Here is a 19,808-nt window from a genome sequence, read left to right as displayed (position 1 = left end):
CTATGTTTCACCTTTGCTAGCAAAGCAATAAACCTTCTTTTTCCTTTTTCTCAAAAACCATGTCCTTGTTATTGGATTGGCATCAGAGACAAAGACTGAGCTTTTAGCAACAAGATCATAATGTCAGATCCAGAAAATAAGAGTAAGAAGATACGAAGATCCTTTTGGGAGGAGATCCTGAAGAGGTAACACTTGATAGTTACAACTGGATTGTTTTATTAATTGCAAGCTGGCAGCTTTATGTTTATGGCACACACAGATCTCTAGGAAGAGCCTATGAACCTCTACCACACCTTGTGACGTACACTCTGGAAGGGATGAAGGAAGAGGGGAATTTTGGTACTGGTCAAGGTCAAAGAAACAATCAGGCCACAATGGTAGAATCAGTAAAAGATAAAAGTTTTGCTGTGTTTCTTTTCCCTCTTGGCATTTCTTTAAATTCTTTATTTTGAGATCTTTTAACCCTTTGCCCTCTTATTTAGAGAAGTTGTCTTAATGGTAGGCTGTCTAACCTTGGGTGAGTGCTCTGTCCTGGAACAGAGGAAAATACTACCACTTTAGCTAAAATTAAGTTGGGCTCAGGCTGGGTGTGGTGGTACATGCCTGTAATCCTAAGGATTCAGGAGGCTGAGGCATGAGGATCACAAATTCAAAGCCAGCCTTAGCTATTTAGCAAGGACCTAAGCAACTTAGTGTGGTCTTCCCCCTGCTCTCCCCACCCCCTTGCCAAAAAAAAAAAAGGCTAGGGGATGTGGCTCAATGGCCGAGCCCTCCTGGGTTCAATCCCTGGTGCAAAAAAAAAAAAAAAAAAAAAAAAAAAAAAAAAGTCGGGCTCACGATTACATGTGGGACTGAATTTAGTCTATGCTTTGAGCTACGGAGTCCAAAAACTTGATTATAACCTCTACAGAGCCTGACTGAACTCACAAAGTTTAGGAAATCTATGTGAGGATTTGGGCCCAAAGTCCTCTGGTGATGAATACTATTATGCTTGCTACTATTTTTCAGAAATGTGTGGAAATGAACTGGGTGTGTTAGTGCATGCCTGTAATCCCAACAACTCAAGAGGTGGAGGCAGGAGAATCACAAGTTCAAAGCCAGCCTCAGTGACTTAGTGAGGCCCTAAGCAACTTAGCAAGACTCAGTCTCAAAATTAAAAAATTAAAAGGGCTGGGGATGTGACTCAGTGGTTAACTGCCCCTGAGTTCAATTCTTGGTATCCCCCTTCCCCCAAAAATTTGTGGAAATAAGCAGCTGGCCATAAATTTGGGAATTTGTGGTTATAGGAATTGCTCTGATCTTCTACTGAGAAAGATTAATACTCTCTGACCATAATGATTTACCAAAAATCTCTTTGCGATTGCTGCCTAAAACAGAGGATTCTTTGAGGGAACAGATGTAGAAAATGGGTCCTTTGGAAGAAGTATTGAAAAACCAGCCTCTACCTCAGAGCAAAGCCTGTCCAAGGAAGGGACATGACCTTTGTCCTTGGAAAGCTCCACAGAGCACTCCTAGGTACATTCCCACCCTGCTAAAGTGTTTATCTACAAATAACAGGAGAGATCTGCTGCAGCCAGGTGTCCCTGACTCAGTCAGGCTAGGTGGGGATCCATAGCAATTCCCTAGCAGCCACCAATCAGCATGAGACAGGGAAATACCTGGGATGCCAGATGACCCTCCCAGTAGTTTATGGTGGTTGATAACGTGTTGGGAAACCATGTAGTTCAGCACGAACACCCCTCTTGGCTTAAACCAATCAGTTCAAATTAATCCCCCTCTTGTAGTAACCAATCACCCCTACCCAACTTGTTCCTGCCAGTGAATGTGCTAATCATGTTTTAGAGTTGTTATTTGATTTTCCCGCGGTGTATGATGTATGTGGGGGTCCCTGCCTTCTCCAAAGAATGTATAAAACTGCTGCAAACCCTGGGCTCGGGGCCTCTCAGCGTCACCAGTTGCTGTGTGTGCGGAGGACTGAGCTTGCTCGAAATAAACACCTCTTTGCTGCTTACATTGATCATGGTCTCTGGTGGTCTTTTGGGGGTCCCGAATTTGAGCATAACAGTATAAGAGGGAAGCCATTTCTTATTGACAGCATGTGAGATAGTCCCAACCTTAAGAACACACAAGTGAGCCAGGCACGGTGGTGCACGCCTGTAATCCCAGCATCTTGGGAGGCTGAGGCAGGTGAATCAGAGTTCAAAGCTAGCCTCAGCAACTTAGTGAGGCCCTAAGCAACTCAACAAGACCCTGTCTCTAAATAAAATATAAAAATGGGCTGGGGTTGTGGCTCAGTGGTAAGCACCCCTGGGTTCAATTCCTGGCACCCCCACACAAAAAAACCAACCCATGCATGAGTTCAGATAGTATAAAAAGACCTACACCTATCTGAAGGTACCAGATGCGAGGGTATCTTGCGCTTTCATGGGAGACTGTCATTGAGAAATGACAACAGTGACATAAGTGAGACATAAGAGATGGAAAAGACCTTGGAGGCATAGAGAAGCTTATGGCCACAGATTGCTTTCAAGGCAGACATCACAAATTTATTACAGCTTCCTCCTGCAGAGAGTGATCACTGCCTTCTTGATTATCGATTTCATAGCACAAATGGAATGATGAGATTTTTGCCTGGAAGATAGTCTTTTTTAGACTATTCAATATGGAAGGCCAAGGTCCTTTCATAATGTTGCTGGACAATCAGCTCTAGAGTGTGAATTTGGAAAGCAAGGAATAGTTTCATGTCTTTAATTTTTTTTCTTTCTTAAACAAAACAAATGTCACTACAATTTAATCACCTGTCTGTACTGATCAAGGGGACCAATTGAAGAGCTCAGCATTTAGCAGATGGTAGATGCCAAAACCCATCCAAGAGAACCTTCCTGGTGACATCTGAAAGCACAGAACAGAGATGTGCCCCACTAGCCACGACTGCAAGTTTTAACTTACCTTCTCAGAGAGCTGCCTGTCCTTGGAACCTGTTAATACCATTACAGGGATGTGCCTAGAGAGGACACTGAACAGAAAAGGAAAGCAGGAGCAAAGGTCAGACTAAGAAAGGAGCGACTTCTACCCTGGAGCTGGGATGTTGCCTCTTTCATTAAATTGTGGGTGGAACCAATATTCGACCTATAAAACTGGGACTTCCTCTAATTAGCCCGACATTAACAATCCAGGAGAGTCAATAAGCATTTACAAAGCCCACAATGGCCTGCATGGGAGTAAATGCTAGAAAAGAGAGTCCTCCTCATGGCTCTGCGTCCTCCAGGATCACAGGCCAAAATCCTGCTCTATATTATGCAACTGGCACAAGAATTATCTCTATAACATTAGAACTCTGTTCATGGCTAGGGGGACACTCTAACCAAGAGACATTTGCCCATATAATAATCTGAAGTAACTTTGCAGAACTTCTGACAAGACAGTTAACACTGTCAACCAAGCAAACAAAGCCAGAGAGATAGAAGGAAACTCTGGACACTCTTAGACTTCTTGTTTTTGTCCCCTGCTCCTGACCTTGTAATATAGTGATAGTCTACCAAGAGAGGCTAGGTAAAGGGCTTGGTTAGATTTTGATTGGATACTGACCTGTTCCTTCAGATGACAGAGAAACGCCTGAGGAAGGAATATCTGAGAGAATGGGTTTGCCTGTCTCCTCTGGGGATGCACTGGATTCATCAAGAAGATGAGGGTTAGAGTAGGGTGAAATTCAGAGGCATGTGATTGCTCAAGTTTATCTGTGTAGGAAATGAATCACTTTTCATATTGCAATAGAATAGGAACAACACCTTCCAGGTGAGTCTTCATGACTTGATCATTTCTCCATTTTCCTTCCCTTCTCATTCCTCTCTTCCCTTCATTATCTCGGGTGTCTTTATTCTTCAAGAATTCATCCCCTGTCCCTATTTCCACCTATCACATCATCTTTTTCCACACCACAACCTTTTAGGCCACATTGTCTATAATGGCTACTTCTCGTTAATATCTGGATTTCCAGATACTATATAAAGCAATTTGTAGGCATTACTGCCTTTGGTCCTCCCAACAACATATATACCACCTCAGTGAAGTAGCTATTATTTGCTTTATGTTAGGAGGCTCAAAGATCCTTTCTCAAGGTCAAAAAAATTAAGTGATAGAAATTCAAAACTAGTAGTAACTTAAATTTGTTCTCAGCCTCTATTCTTGTGTTTTCCAAAGTGTGTCACTTAGAAGAATATCATGATATTTAAAAGGGATTTCATAAGAAAACTTGAAAATTTATACTTAAAAAAGATTATGTACTTTGTCTTGCTGTGATAAAAAAATTTGTTTCAAAGATGGCTGGCCACACTACCTTGTGCTACCACTATTTCCCAATGGGGGCACTGTTGGCCTGTTAGTTAAAGTTTGTACATTGCAGAATGTTTTAGTATCCCTGGTTGCCAGTGCCAACCTCAGTCACTGTGCAACTAAAAGTGCCCCTCATGTCTCAATGTCCCCTGATGACTGGATGTTACTGCCTCCAGCCGAAGATAACTGATCCTAAGCAATATTACTCTGAAGTCAGGGGTTATGTCTTTCATCCTCATTACAGTAGTTCTAACATCTGGCTCATCACAGGTCTTTGTAGATATCAGGAAGTCACCTAACTCATGAATGTGAGATGACTGATAGGTGGACAGCATTTCACCATCATGTTAGATGTTATCTAGCGTGATTTCATTAGGCATCTTGTCCATATAATCTTAACATGCTTGTGATATTATTCAATGTTCGTTATGTATCAGATACATGAACCAAACTTTGATCATTTCTTGAAGCGATTAAGTCAGACTACTTTAATCCAAACAATTAGTTTATCTCAGGTCCTATCTGCACACCCTAAATTAACATTGTTTCATTTTTAAATGTTTGGACCCAGGCACATTATGCAATACTGCCTATTGACAGGTACCAATAAAAAAAAAATCACCAATCCCTTTACCCTGTATTGTTTTTGACTCTCTATTATGAGCAGCCTGAATGTCCATTGTCCCCTTATTCTTTTCATTCCTAATGGTGGTGCTTCCCCCACTTGCTCTCTCAGACTGTTCCCTTGGTCCTGTTGGCCTCTTCCTTCAGGAAAGTTCTTTTCAAGTCTTAAGATACCATCTAAACAGGAAAATGGATATGGACCACTGGTGGCTAATCATGTACCCACATGTTTCCAGTAGTTCATTTTCAACTCTGAGTGAAGAAGACACTAGGGTCTCTGTCAGTCAGCTCCTAGTGGAGTTTCCTCCTCCCATTTCTGTGTCTGCCTTTCAAGAATTTGTTCTTTCATTTTCTCATCCTCTTACTGTTTTTGGCATCTGATAGACAAAAGAGTTGGCATTTATTGGAGATGAAGGCAGTGGTGGTAACAGTACAGGTCCCAAGGCTACCCAGTAGGGAGGAACAGGCCTTGATAGAGCTGATACAGGCCTTGATAGAGCTGATACAGTCAGAGAGGCTGTATCAGGACATAAGGTGCCAGGGAAATTAAGGTTGCAGCCATAATGGGGTTATGGCAAACTGAGGGCCAAGAAGGAGTGTGATGGGAGATGAGGCAAGGAAGTGAGGAAGGATCTGGAATTAGGGTCTGGGATATAGGAACAAAGCCAGTCATAGAAGCTGTCCTGAATAATAAGCCTTGTCTACACAATCAGTATAGCCTTGGAAGGATTTCAGAAGAAATTGAGACTGGATTTGGGATTTGAAGAAAGGATAGAATTTATAGGGTTGAAGAGGACTATGACAAGCCATTTCCTGTGAGGTGAGATTACACATTGCTTAGTGATTTACAGCTAAACTGGGTATTTCTGAAATCACCTGTGGGCTGATTGGCCCAGCTCTCAGGTCAACATATTGGTTCACAAGGGCAGTTGAGGTAACTTCCTGCAGAGAAGTCAGCTGGTGCCTAATTTACACTTTACAGGTGACAAAATTGTTTCCACCAAATCCAAGTCAGCAAGCAAGATGACCCCAAGCCCAAAGTTCCTCTTAAAATTAGGAGTTGAAAACATATATGCATATGGTGTTTACAAACTTTAAGCAAATTATGCTTTGAACGAAGAGAAAATATCTATGTACATTTGGAATTTCATGGCCAAGTGTTAAATGAGAGGAGGGTTTAATTACCTGGGTTCAGTGAAGCTCTTACCCATGGGAAGCCTGAGGTCAGGGCTCACAAGCTTAAGCATTTACTAGGAAATTAAAGTAATGAAACAAGAAAATGGTGACCAACAGGAAATGATGGAGACTGGCTGAGTAGAGAGCATGTGTTCCATTTAAAGAGCTGCTAATCTTTTCCCAATTTTGCATCTATGCAAGAATGAGAGTACACTGTAGCCCATTTCTAGTTTTTAAGGAGTGAAGAGGAGGAAATTCCTTAGGTCATCTATGTAGGTAGAGTTTGAGCAAAGAAAAAAACAAAGCAAAATATGACTCACAAATTGGGCACGTTCTAAGAACTCTAGCCAAGAAAATGATAGATAGCATTTATAGGAAAATGCAGGGAAGAAATAGACAACAACCTAATTGTGTACAGTCCAGTCCACCAACCAATTGGTCACAGCCTAACTAGTTGTCTGCAGCATAGTTAATTCTTTACAACTTGTAAACAATTCCAAAGCAGAGTTACCATGCTTGAACTCTATTGGTTTGGTCTGTTGGGCCCAGTGCTCATCGAAATCCGAGGCCTCCTAAAAACATCTCTTAATTTTCCACCTCATTCAGTGTTTAGTAGATGACTGCAGTAGACATTTACAACTTTGTGAGAATACAGGGGACCAGGGAGGCTGCTATTATGACTATAAGGAGGACAGTATTAAGGCTCCGGATCATGCTCCTTAGCTCAGGAACCCATGAATCAGATCAAACAAAAATGAATGATGAGAGAATGAGCCAAATAAAGAAATTTCAATCTTATGCACAAGCTACTTAGTTAAAATTTTCATTTTAACCAAACTGCCTGCTCATAACTTCCCTGTAGAAACTAAGTATCTAAAATACCCCATGTATTTATCCACATGCAACAAAAAGCGTTAGCAATGGCACAAACCATCTCCAATTAAGCTAGTAAGAAATCTCCATCCCATAAGCAGGTTCAATTAAAACATAGTGAGAAAAAGTATGGATAAGAGTCCCAAAGTCTAGTTATGGCATAATCAAACTAGGAAAAAAGTGGGATATGATGAGGAGTCTTGTTCTGATGTCTTGAGAAAAGCTATCCGTATCTAAGAGGGCATCTATTTCTGGGGAAGTCTTTTCCTGATCATCTTTACCTTAGAGTCTCCATCAGGTGCACAGTTCTAGGAATCTATGGGAGCCCCTTAAATTGTAAAATATTGACCCAAATTTGAGGCTTAGAAACGTTAATGCAGTGTGGGTTCTGAGAAGAATGATACTCATTTCCAATGGGGTTCAAGAGCAACCTTTGACTTCAATTCCATTAGACTCAGTTCTCAGACTCAAGATCATAAAAGGTCTGATTGTCAGTTAATGGGTCACAAAGAAGTTCCTTCATCTGGTGAAAATATTTCCTTGGCATGGTGCATTAAAGTCTTGCACTTTTTGGTCATATCAGAATTCAGAAGATACATAAGTTCTATTATTAAGGATATAGACTTTTCAATAACTCTCATCCATTAAAACTAATGATAGTACCTTTGGTCAAGGCAAAACATCTGACTTTGTCCATTTCAGTTTCAGTATGTTATCCTTTTTTTCAACCTTTCCAGAAGGCCCAAGATAATAGGAGTGAGAGCAGGGCCACTGGATTGTAACGCCTTGTTTATCTGTTGAATAAATTACCCACTAAAATAAATCCATCTGTTGCTGGAGATCTCTCCAGAGATGCCCCATAAGAAAGACTCAGTTTCCAATAGCCTTGTTTTTTTTACAGTGGCAAGTGATGTATTTGGCTTACCAATAACCTTTTAATTACTGTTATGATTTTGTCATTCCTGCATAGAAAGCTTCTATCCATTAAAGAACTATTCAAGAACATATTCATATCCCATTGAAGGTAACAATTGAATGAACTCCCTTTGTAAATATTCAAATCATCCCTAAGGTTAAATGTTAAGTATTCAAACGGTCTAACAGGTAGCAGAAATGGACCATCTGAAGTTTTGATTGTCTTTACAGAATTGTGGGCTTAACAAACTAAACATTGGCCATAAATATTTTAGCAGGGCTGGGGATGTGGCTCAAGCGGTAGCGTGCTCGCCTGGCATGCGTGCGGCCCGGGTTCGATCCTCAGCGCCACATACCAACAAAGATGTTGTGTCCGCCGAGAACTAAAAAATGAATATTGAAAATTCTCTCTCTCTCTCTCTCTCTCTCCCCTCTCTCACTCTCTCTTTAAAAAAAAAATTAAAAAAAAGTTAAAAAAAAATATTTTAGCAGCTTTAGAACAATCACCATACCAATATTGTCCCATAATTGGTATCATTTTGTCCATTCCATGAGGAGTTACAGAGTGTAGCATTTTCAAGAATGCAAGCTTTAGAGCTGAGTGCAGTGGCACACACCTCTAATCCCAGCACCTCAGGAGGCTGAGGCAAGAGGATCATGAGTTCAAAGCCAGTCTCAACAAAAGTGAGATGCTAAACAACTCAGTAAGACCCTGTCTCTAAATAAAATACAAAATAGGGAAGGGATGTGGCTCAGTGGTCAAGTGCCCCTGAGTTCAACCCCTCACACCCTGCCCTTGCAAAAAAAGAATGGAAGCTTTAGAGAACAAGGAAAATCCAGGTGGACATCTAGGCTCTCCATGAGTCCAACCTTAACACTGAATTTACCTCCTTCCAAATACTAACTTTGTTTCACCAGGTGCAGTGACTCATGCTTGTAATCCCAGTGACTTGGGATGCTGAGGCAAGAGAGGATTGCAAATAGGCCCTAAGCAACTTGAGACCTTGTCTCAAAATAAAAGATCAAAAGGGCTGGGGATGTAGCTCAGTAGTAAAGTACTCTTGGGTTCAATTCCCAGTACTAAGGCAAACATACAAACAAACAAACAAAAAACAAGCGAATAGCAGTTTCGTTTCAGTTTAGGTGTAGAGCACTGTGCATTATACAGGCCACCTTACACAGTAATATGAATCAAACTTAAGGAGCACATTTGAACAGCACATCTCAATCTCAGCACAATTCCTTGTCTGCTCTATGGTGGATTAGTGATTTTATGAATCACTAATCATTAAGTCTCTCCATTAGAGTTGCAGAATTCTTACCCAGTTCAGTCATAAGGTCTCAATGAGATTAAAGAAACAAAAAACAAACCTGTACTTGTCAGAGTCCTTTCCAAAATCTCTTTGGAGGTGAAACACTTCAAGACACAATCAACATTTAGCCATCTGTGATGTGACAAGGGTCACAATGGCAAGAGATCTTGTGAGAGTTCCTCTCAATGCTGATGCAATTGACAAGAAAATTCAGTTGTTTCTGCTGTATACAACATCTTAAGCAATAACTTGAATGATGACTGACAGTATTATATAAAACTCATCCTCTCCACCATCAACTTTTTCCTTTAAATTTTGGGATAGGGTCTTCGTATGTAACCCAGGGTGTCCTCAAACTTGTGATCCTCCTGCCTCAGACACTGGAGTAGCTGGACTTGCAAGTCTGTGCCACCATGACTGACTTCTATTTCCTATTAAGAGCAAATTAATTCTCCAAGAAAATCTTGTTTTAATATAAGGATCACAATCCTGATTTTTGCATAGTTATACCTTTGATATTGGTGTTCAACTCTTAGGGAACCTTGTGAATAAATCCCTTTTATTTTAGTTAGCTCGATCACATAAATTTCCTTTCACAAGATTCTTCTCACAAACTTTCTACAACCTTCTTAAATCCCTTCAAATAAAAAAAGGGACATTTTTCATACCCTACAGCTTTGCCCACCCAAAACATGTTTCTTGAATGAGTTATTCCTAGTTTAAAAATTACCATCTATTAAAATTATTTTATCTCATGGTAACCTTAATTTCTAGTGGCAACCTAGGAAATAAGCAATTTTGAACCATTTTATACCAGCATTTTGGAGATGAGCATGACTTCATGATCTTTAGAAACTAGTTTTTTCATAACACACTTCTCATGTTTATTAACCCAAATCCACCTCCCTTCTCAGTACACCACATAACAAGTTGTTCCATATAACTAGCAGAATTCATTCATGATCAAATGTTCAACTGTGAGGTAGTACTATATTTAGTATTAAATAAACAGCGACAAAAATAGCTGACGGGAGGTGTTCAATTTAACCATTCTTCTTTATGCAGATACTGACACAGGTAATGGTGAAAGACAGTCCTCTTTTTCTTCCTAGAACTTAATTACTAGTTTTGTGTATTTTCTTACTTATGCTGTGTGTTCGCATCTGTTTCTCCTCTGACATTCCCTGAAGAAGGATACACCCACCTTATTTGTCGTTAAATCTCTGGCCTCAGTGGAATATGTTACACGTAGGAGATGGTCAAATATTTGTTAAGTGCCACTCATTGATTATCAGTCTCAGTCAACCTGTCATTTTGTTACCCAGTGTTTTTTAGTTGGCCAAGACATTCCATGTTCCCAGAGAAAGCAGCAAACAGCCATTTCCTCTTTATAACAATCTCTAATAGCTTACACTAATCAATGAAGGTAGTTATGCAATCTCCCACTAATCAGAATCACATTCATCCTATGACAAGTTTTAGTATATATATATATATATATATATATATATATATATATATATATACACACACACACACACACACACACACACAAACACAACACACACACATGTATTGGTACTGGGAATCAAATATAATAGTGCTTAACCACTGAGCCATATCCCCAGACCTTTTTATAATTTGTTTAGAGACGGGGGCTCAGTAAATTGTGTAGAGTCTCAATAAACTTCTGAGGCTGGTTTTGAACTTTTGATCCTCCTGTTTCAGCATCCTGAGCCACAAGGATTATAGACATGAGCCACCGTACCTGGCAATTTTTAGTATTTTTAACTGACTTAAAAACAACTCAGACATTACATGACTATCTACCTCTTAATTCAATAGAGCACAACTCCAAGACTTCCAGTTACTGAAAAGATTTTCCAAACTGTGATAAGCTTATTTACACATCTCTATTCCATTTACATTACCTAATTCATTCATTCATAAGTATGCTTTGATTGCTTATGAAACAAAGTTAGCCATAGGAGTTTGTGAAATACCACCCCAAAATATGTTGCTTTGGTATACTAAATTAAAGGCACTTGAAAGACAGCAAAATGCAAAGCTTTCTAAGTTCCCCTCCACTTACAAAAGGTATTCTTCAAAGAGACTTAACTGTTATCAACTCACTGCAGATTAACTCTTATCACAGGAGAAGAGATTTCCACACCAAGGCAAATCTTGATTTCCACCGTCTTCTATTCTTCCAAGAGCCCCCCCCTTTTTTTTTCCTCAAAGACCATTCACTCTGAGTACAGTTCCCTCCCCACTGACCATTTACTCATGTCAGCAAGGGGGCTGAGTCCAGGGACCCTTGCAAGTGCTTTTCTGGATTGACCTGATTATGGCCCCAAACGATTCTTAGCTAGGTTGGTTAGAGTAATAAAATTGGGGGCCTAAATACCATCATCTGCTAAGGAAGACAGGTACAAATAGGTATCTCACTTAGGACAAAAAGGGCAAAGGTGAGACTTTTTACACAGACCTAAGTCTTTGCTTTCTGCATTGGAAAAGCTTTCAGGATTTAATTGCCCTTGTCCTGCAGCTGCAGAGAGCAGATACTTTCCTCCACAGAATGTTGTAATTTTAAGTTATTTCTCTTCAGGTTCATTCAGTAAACCTTCCTTCACTAAAGATAGGTCTTAAAATAACAAAAAGATTGGCAGCTTCCCAGCCCAAAACTGTGTTCTTTAAATTACTGAAATCAAGACAGAAACCATCAACAAAGAGGGCAGACAAAGCATCTTCCACACCAGTCTAACATGTTGTTCTGAGTTTAGGATTTTTTAAAAAACATTTTTTTTAGTTGTTGATAGACCTTTATTTTATTTATTTATATGTGATGCTGAGAATTGAACCCAGTGCCTCACACATGCCAGGCAAGTGCACTACCTCTGAGCCCCAGCACCAGCCCCTGAGTTTAGAATTTTAACTGAGGTGTAAAGGTGCTTAAAGAAGCAGAGCCCTGCCCATCCAAGGGTTCAACTTTTGTAAATAACACTTATTCCGTCTGTTAAAAGCTGTGTGCTATTTTTAAAACATATCCTCTTGTATCCAGAAGGTTTTTGATCCCTTTCTAATGTACCCTACAAATAAACAAAGGTACCTGAATTAAAAGTTCTCATTGTGTATAATACCAATTTATTTCTGTTAAAATTCATCCATTTCTCTAAGAAAGTACAGGTCCTGGGAATTCTTATCCATGAAGTTGGTTCCAAATGGAGGAGCTCCAGGGCCAGACCCAGAACCCAGTCCAGCTTCTGTCTGACTCAGGCAGCCACCCTCTGTCCCCAGAAGTTCCGATGTCCTCTAGTAGCACAAACTGACCCTTGGCGCCCCATCCACCACAACCTCCCTTCAAGGATAAACTAGCCCTGGATGGCCAAGTAGTACAAAGTGGAGTTCTAGACTCCCTGGATCCAGATGAGCCCACTATTTCCTGTCTTCTAGTAACTGTCACAAGCTGTCCTTGAGCTGTGTGTGTTAACTATTGTGTATAGTAGCCACATGAGGGGATAGGCCTGGCACTGGTGCTCCTGGTCAGAGAGTGATCACATGATGCAGGTGCACCTCCCCTTCCAGCTCTGCCTAAGATCCCACAGAGCACCTGAGATGGGTATGACTCGAAAAGATGCCAATCAATCTGCTGACCAGAAGACATCATGAAGCAAGACTCCACCCTTGAAACCTTATCCATCTCTGATGTCCCCTCTGTAAAGTGAAGGAACCCCGGGCTCATGCTCTCTATCCAGCGCTCTCTTTCCAGCATGGAAACTGATCCTTAAGGTTGCAGAGCATCCTGCCTTTGTTTTAAAAACTATTATCTGTGTTCCATGATTTTTTGCTGCTTTGTTAGCTTAATGTTGCAGCCAGCTCTTTTAAACCCAGTTCCTCCCATCTACGTGGGTCGTGAGTGAGAAATAACCTTTCCCACCTGCTAAAGTATGAGGATAGCCTTAGGCCTGAGTCTAAGCAACTCCATTTTAAAAACTCCAGTGTGGAACCTGCATTCTCACCAGGCACACCCATAGAGCCCTCCAGTATGGCCTCAAACAGAGTGAAACCCCTGGCAGGCTATCCTTGCCTGATAAGAGGGACAGGTGAGAAGATCAGGGTGGAGACCACCAGCCCAGATGTTTCTGACCCCAGGGTAAATGATGTCATGGAGAAATCTGGAGGTAGCTGATAAGGATTGCAAGGGGGGTCAAAAGCCCCCAAATTTAGCAAATGAACAGGGATTCTGCCAGCTGAAACAAGGATGCACTGGAGCAGGAAAGCCTGATGAGGACCTGACATCCATCACTTGTCATCATTTTCTGATCCTCTGTGTGACCCTCACCATTCTCAAACTCTACCGCCTCATCTGGACCTTGGTGAGAACTGCAGCTCCTTCCTACCACCCCCTCCTCAACCAGTCATCCACTCCACGTCAGGAAAAGCCTGCCTTGGTTCTGGACCTGGTCACCGTGGTCTAAGTGAGTGTACCTCTGCTGGACATAAAGCCTAAGGCTTAAGACATTTGAACTTAGCATGTAGAGGCAATGTCTGTCATTAACCTATCATGATTAAGTGTGTTTTGCAGTGCTTAGAAGTAATCTAGAATTGTTTGCTGGAAATTGATTATGTCTATTGCAGTGCCTAGCATTGAGGATTGTCGTTTTCTTGATGAAGAACCTATAGAGTGAAATTGTATTGAGTAATTTGAGTGAATAAAGCATTGAAAGGGGCAGAAGCTCGTGGACATTCTTTATTTCTCCCCTTGACTGCATACGTTGCAATTTTTCCCCCTTGAGATAGGGAGGCTCAGGAATCAGAGCCAGGTGGGGCCTAAAGAGAGTGGTAAGGCTTGGGTTGTTATGAGGGAGTGCTGAGCCTTTCTCAGAAAGGCCCTTGGGTGGGAAAGAGAAACTTTTTCCTTAAAATGGTGGCTGTCACTTAATATGGCCATTCAGGTGCTAAGCAAGGACCTTATAATGGGTAAGTTCTCTCTGAGATTCCAAAGCTCCACAGGTTTGTGTTTTGAGCTATCTATGTTTGTGTGAGGAAAATTTTGACCTGGACTAAGTTTGGAAGTTGTGGGAAAAACAGGACCAGTTCTGTAGGGTATTTTAGGTTTCTGACTGGGTCAGTCAGAAACTGAACTGGGAGTAGGACTGGGTCCTGCCGAGAGACCTCAAGTGTCTGTGTTAGACCAAAAAAAAAAAAAGTTAAAAGTTAAAACTGAACTAGCTTTATGTTGCGAGGGGGCAAATTTGTGACGTATGCAGTCGAGGGGAGAAATAAAGAATGTCCACGAGCTTCTGCCCCTTTCAATTCACTCAAATTACTCAATACAATTTCACTCTATAGGTTCTTCATCAAGAAAACGACAATCCTCAATGCTAGGCACTGCAATAGACATAATCAATTTCCAGCAAACAATTCTAGATTACTTCTAAGCACTGCAAAACACACTTAATCATGACAGGCTAATGACAGACATTCCCTCTGCATGCTAAGTTCAAATGTCTTAAGCCTTAGGCTTTATGTCCAGCAGATGCACACTCACTCACTGCGTGACCAGGTCCAGAACCAAGGCAGGCTTTTCCTGATGTGGAGTGGACAACTGGAGTGGACGACCGGTTGAGGAGAGGGTCATAGGGAGAAGTTGCAGTTCTCACCAAGGTCCAGATGAGGCGGTAGAGTTTTGTTTTTTTTTGTTTTTTTGTTTTTTTTTAAAAGAGAGAGTGAGAGAGGAGAGAGAGAGAGGGAGAATTTATTTTTATTTTTTAGTTCTCGGCGGACACAACATCTTTGTTGGTATGTGGTGCTGAGGATCGAACCCGGGGCCGCACGCATGCCAGGCGAGCGCGCTACTGCTTGAGCCACATCCCCAGCCCGAGGCGGTAGAGTTTGAGAGTGGTGAGGGTCACACAGAGGATCAGGAAATGATGGCAAGTGATGGGATGTCAGGTCCTCAGCTACCACCGGATTTCTCCATGACATCATTTACCCTGGGGTCAGAAACTTCTGGTCTGGTGGTCTCTACCCTGATCTTCTCGCCTTTCCCTCTTATCAGGCGAGGACAGCCTGCCAGGGGCTTCCCTCTGTTTATCAGGGTGAGGGGAAGTAACTTGTTTGAGGCCATACTGGAGGGCTCTGTGGGTGTACCTGGTGAGAATGCAGGTTTCAAACTGGAGTTTTAAAAATGGAGTTGCTTAGACTCAGGCCTAAGGCCACCCTCACAGTCCCCCATAAAAATCCTGTTTTGAATTCAAGCCTGTTTTGCCTCTCTCTCCTGTAGAGAGATGGCCTTTATTTGTCAGTTTTGACCAATAAACTCTTGTGTGCATCTCTGCCTGGTCTTTCATTTCTTGTGTACCTATCTCTCACTTTCCCTTCACCCATCATCACAGATGCAGCAAGAAGACAGTAAGCAGATGGGCCCAGATGGTACTCACTTACCTACTGCTCCTGGGGGCCTCTGGATTCTGTTGACTGACTATGGGAAAACTGTAAAAAGGAAAATTTCTTAGACAAATTGTGTCAGACAGATATTATTTTTACAGAATACAAAACACAGCTTGTTCTGAGAACCCCAGCCAACAATATGATTGGAAAGCATTTATTAATTAGAGGTGAGAAATATAAAATATGAATTAAACTATAAATTAGTCAAACAGTCAATTGGTTACAGGTTGACTAGTTAATTGTTTACAGCCTCATTAGTTATTTGGCTACTGGGTTTTCTACAACCAGCAAAAACTCAGTTACTGAGATGAAATGCTGAATTGCTGAGGCTGGAGTTGAAGTTTTGATCCTCCTGCCTCAGCCTCCTAAATTGCTGGGATTATAGGTGAGCACCACTGAACTTGGCTAAAGTCTATATTGGTTTGATCTGTTGGGTCCAGTCGGGTGCTTAGCTTAAATCTATGACCTCCTACAAAATATTATTTAATAAAGAAGTACCAGAAATGTTAATTTTCTTTTTTGATACTGGAGATTGAACCCAGGGCTGAGCTCTTTTTAAATTTTTTTATTTTGAGAAAGAGTCTTGCCAAGTTGTTAGGTCCTCACTAAGTTGTTAAGACTGGCATTGAACTTGAGATCTTCCTTCCTGAGTTGCTGGGATTACAGGCATGTACTACCAATGCCTGGCTTAATTTTTTTTGTATGATAATTTTTTTTCTTTTGTTTTTGAGACAATGTCTTGCTAAGTTGCTTAGGGTCTCGATAAACTAGAGTGTTTAAAATGGAGTTGCTTAGGCATGGGATTACAGGCATGTGCCACTGTGCCTGGAGAAATTTCCTAATCTAAAGAATATTTGGGATAGGGTGACTTCTGCTATGAGCCACCAGTCTTCAGTCTCTGTCCTAGAAACCACCTAGTAGTGGAAGTCGCCTGTACCTGTCCTCATTTATGCAGGAAGGAAGAGTAAACACCTGTAGGAAAAAGTCCAGACTCCCTAGTCTGACAAGGACAATCCTTAGCCACTTCTCTAGATGCACCTTTTTCTGTGCTCCATCAGACTTTAGGTTCCAGCCCCTGAAGTCTGGCTTGTCTAATGTGCATGTTACAAAAAAGTGACCCCAACCTTAACCTAAACTCTGGGGAAAATGGCGTCTCATTGAAAGGCTGAGCTGTGTGCAACTCTAGAAATTTTAAAGTATGTCCATACTTTTTTTCATACCTTCCACTAGAAGATGGGCTTAAAAATGGATTCAACCAAGAAGGTGCATAGAAGTGATGCTTTCTGACTTTTGACTAGATCATAAAGGCATTGTAGCTTCCACCTTGCTTTCTGGAACTCTCCTCCAGAGATTTCAGCAGCCCTATAAGTAATCTGACTGCCCTGAGGCCACCATGCTGTGAAGAAGCCCAAAGTAGCCCTGGGGAGTGATGCCTGAGAAGTTCCAAGTGGACATCAAAAGAGGAAGAGCTGCTTCACCAGCCACCAACTGCTTCAGCTCCCTGCTTTTCTATGGCAGGGACACCTGACTGCAACTGCCCACTATCTAGTGGGAGACAAAAAAGTAGGTCCAAAGAACTGACTTCCTCAGGAAGACTCCTAAAGTACAAGAAGTAAAATCAAGAATCAATAGGGCTGGGGATGTGGCTCAAGCGGTAGCGCGCTCGCCTGGCATGCGTGCGGCCCGGGTTCGATCCTCAGCACCACATACAACAAAGATGTTGTGTCCGCCAAATACTAAAAGAAATAAACATTAAAATTCTCTCTCTCTCTCCCTCTCTCTCACTCTTTCTTTAAAAAAAGAAAAAAAAAGAATCAATAAATGGGATGGTATCAAACTAAAAAGCCTCTTCACAGCAAAGGAAACAATCAAGAATACAAAGAGAGAGCCTACAGAATGGGAGAAAATCTTTGCCACCTGCACCTCAGATACAGCATTAATCTCCAGGATATATAAAGAACTAAAAAAACTTAACACCAAACAAATAACTCAATCAATAAATGGGCCAAGGAACTGAACAGATACTTCACAGAAGAAATATGATCGGTAAACATATATATGAAAAAATGTTCAACATCTCTAGCAATGAGAGAAATGCAAATCAAAACTACTCTAAGATTTCATCTCGCTCCAGTCAGAATGGCAGTTATCAAGAATACAGACAACAAGAAGTGTTGGCGAGGATGTGGGGGAAAAGGTAGACTCATATTGCTGGTGGGACTGCAAATTGGTATAACCACTCTGGAAAGCAATATGGAGATTCCTCAGAAAACTTGGAATGGAACCACCATTTGACCCATCTATCCCATTCCTGGCATACACCCAAAGGTCTTAAAATCAGCATACTATAGTGATGCAGCCACATCAATGTTTGTAGCAGCTCAATTCACAATAGCTAAGCTATGGAACCAAACTTGGTGCCCTTCAACAGATGAATGGATAAAGAAAATGTGGTAGTATACCCAATGGAATATTACTTAGCATAAAGAAGAATACAATTATAGCATTTGCTTGTAAATGGATGCAACTGAAACTATCATGCTAAGTGAAATAAGCCAATCCCCTCAAAACAAAGGCTAAATGTTCTCTCTGATACGTAGATGCTAACACACAATAAGGGGATGGGGAGAATAGAAGGGGCTACATTATACAAAAGTGAATGAAGGGAAAGGAGTGAGGATGGGAAAAGGAAAGACAGTAGAATGAATCAGACATAACTTTCCTATTTTCATATATGAACACATAACCAGTGTGACTCCACATCATATACAAGCAAAGAATGGGAAGTTATACTCCATATATGTATCTTTTGTCAAAATAAATTCTACTGTCATGTATGACTAAAAATAACAAATAAAATTTAAAAATATTTGTATTAATTATTGATGGACCTTTATTTATTTATTTGTTTATATGTGGTGCTGAGAATCGACCCCAGTGCCTCATACATGCTAGGCAAGCACTCTACCACTGAGCCCCAGCCCCAGCCCAATAAATAAAAATTTTAACAAAAACAAAGTAAGGACTGTTTAGTGGGGCCCTCCCAAAATTCCTGACACAATGCAACTTTGAAAGAGGATGATTATTATTGTAAGAGCCACAGGTTTGGGGAAAAGATTCAAGGTAGGACTCAACGTTTGATCAGGGGCAGAGGCAACTATAGTGTCTATGCCTAGTCTGGCATCCTTACTTCTCTGGACTTGACTATTCACTAACTGATCAATTCCAGCTACACTTTCTGTGTAAATTCCAGAGGAACCCAAGGTGACTGACTGATTTAGTTAATACCAGTTGTACTGAACACCTCATAGGGCACTTAAGCTTTTGGGTTAGGCACCCACCCATTCATTTAATAGCTCTATCACAGTTCACCTGTTTAGGGGCTGCAGACATGGCCCATTCACTGTTAAGGGGAAGTTGGGGTGGTAGGTGTTTGGCAGGTAGAACTGTCTAGTACCTGTGCCTTGATATTTTATTTTATTCCTTTCTCTCTCCCTCCCTCCCTTCCTCCCTCCCTTCCTTCCTTCCCTTCTTCCTTCCTTCCTACTGGGAATTGAACCCAGGGGTGCTTTGTCACTGAGCCACATCCCCTAGCTCTTTTTATTTTTTATTTTGAGACAGGGTCTTGCTAAGTTGCTTGATGCTTGCCAAGTTACTGAGGCTGGCCTTGAACTTGTAACCCTCCTGTCTCATGCTCCTGAGTCTAGGGGATAAAAGGCATGCATGTCCTTTGCTCTCTTACCCTGTGCTCCATGATTTAGAATTATCCCCACTTCCAACACTTACTTATTTTTTAAAATTTGTATTTATGTTTATTTTTTTGGTACTGGGGTTTGAACCCAGGTGTGCTCTACTACTAAGTATATCCCTAACCCTTTTTATTTTGAGACTGGGTCTTGCTAAGTTGCTTGGGGCCTCACTCAATTGCTGAGGCTGGCCTCAAATTTGTGATCCTCCTGCCTCAGTCTCTAGAACCACTGGAATTACAGGTGTGCACCACCATGTTTGTTTGGCCCTACTCATCTTTTGAGCCTCAATCCTGCATTACCTCTGCTCAGCTTTGGCCTTTCCCTGGAGAGCCCCTCCTCTGTCTCTTTGTACATCAGCCCCACTGAAGAAGGC

The sequence above is a fragment of the Spermophilus citellus genome (genome assembly GCF_964194105.1).
Source record: "Spermophilus citellus genome assembly, chromosome: 13".
Taxonomy (NCBI): domain Eukaryota; kingdom Metazoa; phylum Chordata; class Mammalia; order Rodentia; family Sciuridae; genus Spermophilus; species Spermophilus citellus.
The sequence above is the reverse complement of the archived record's forward strand: the minus strand, read 5'-3'. Positions refer to the sequence as shown.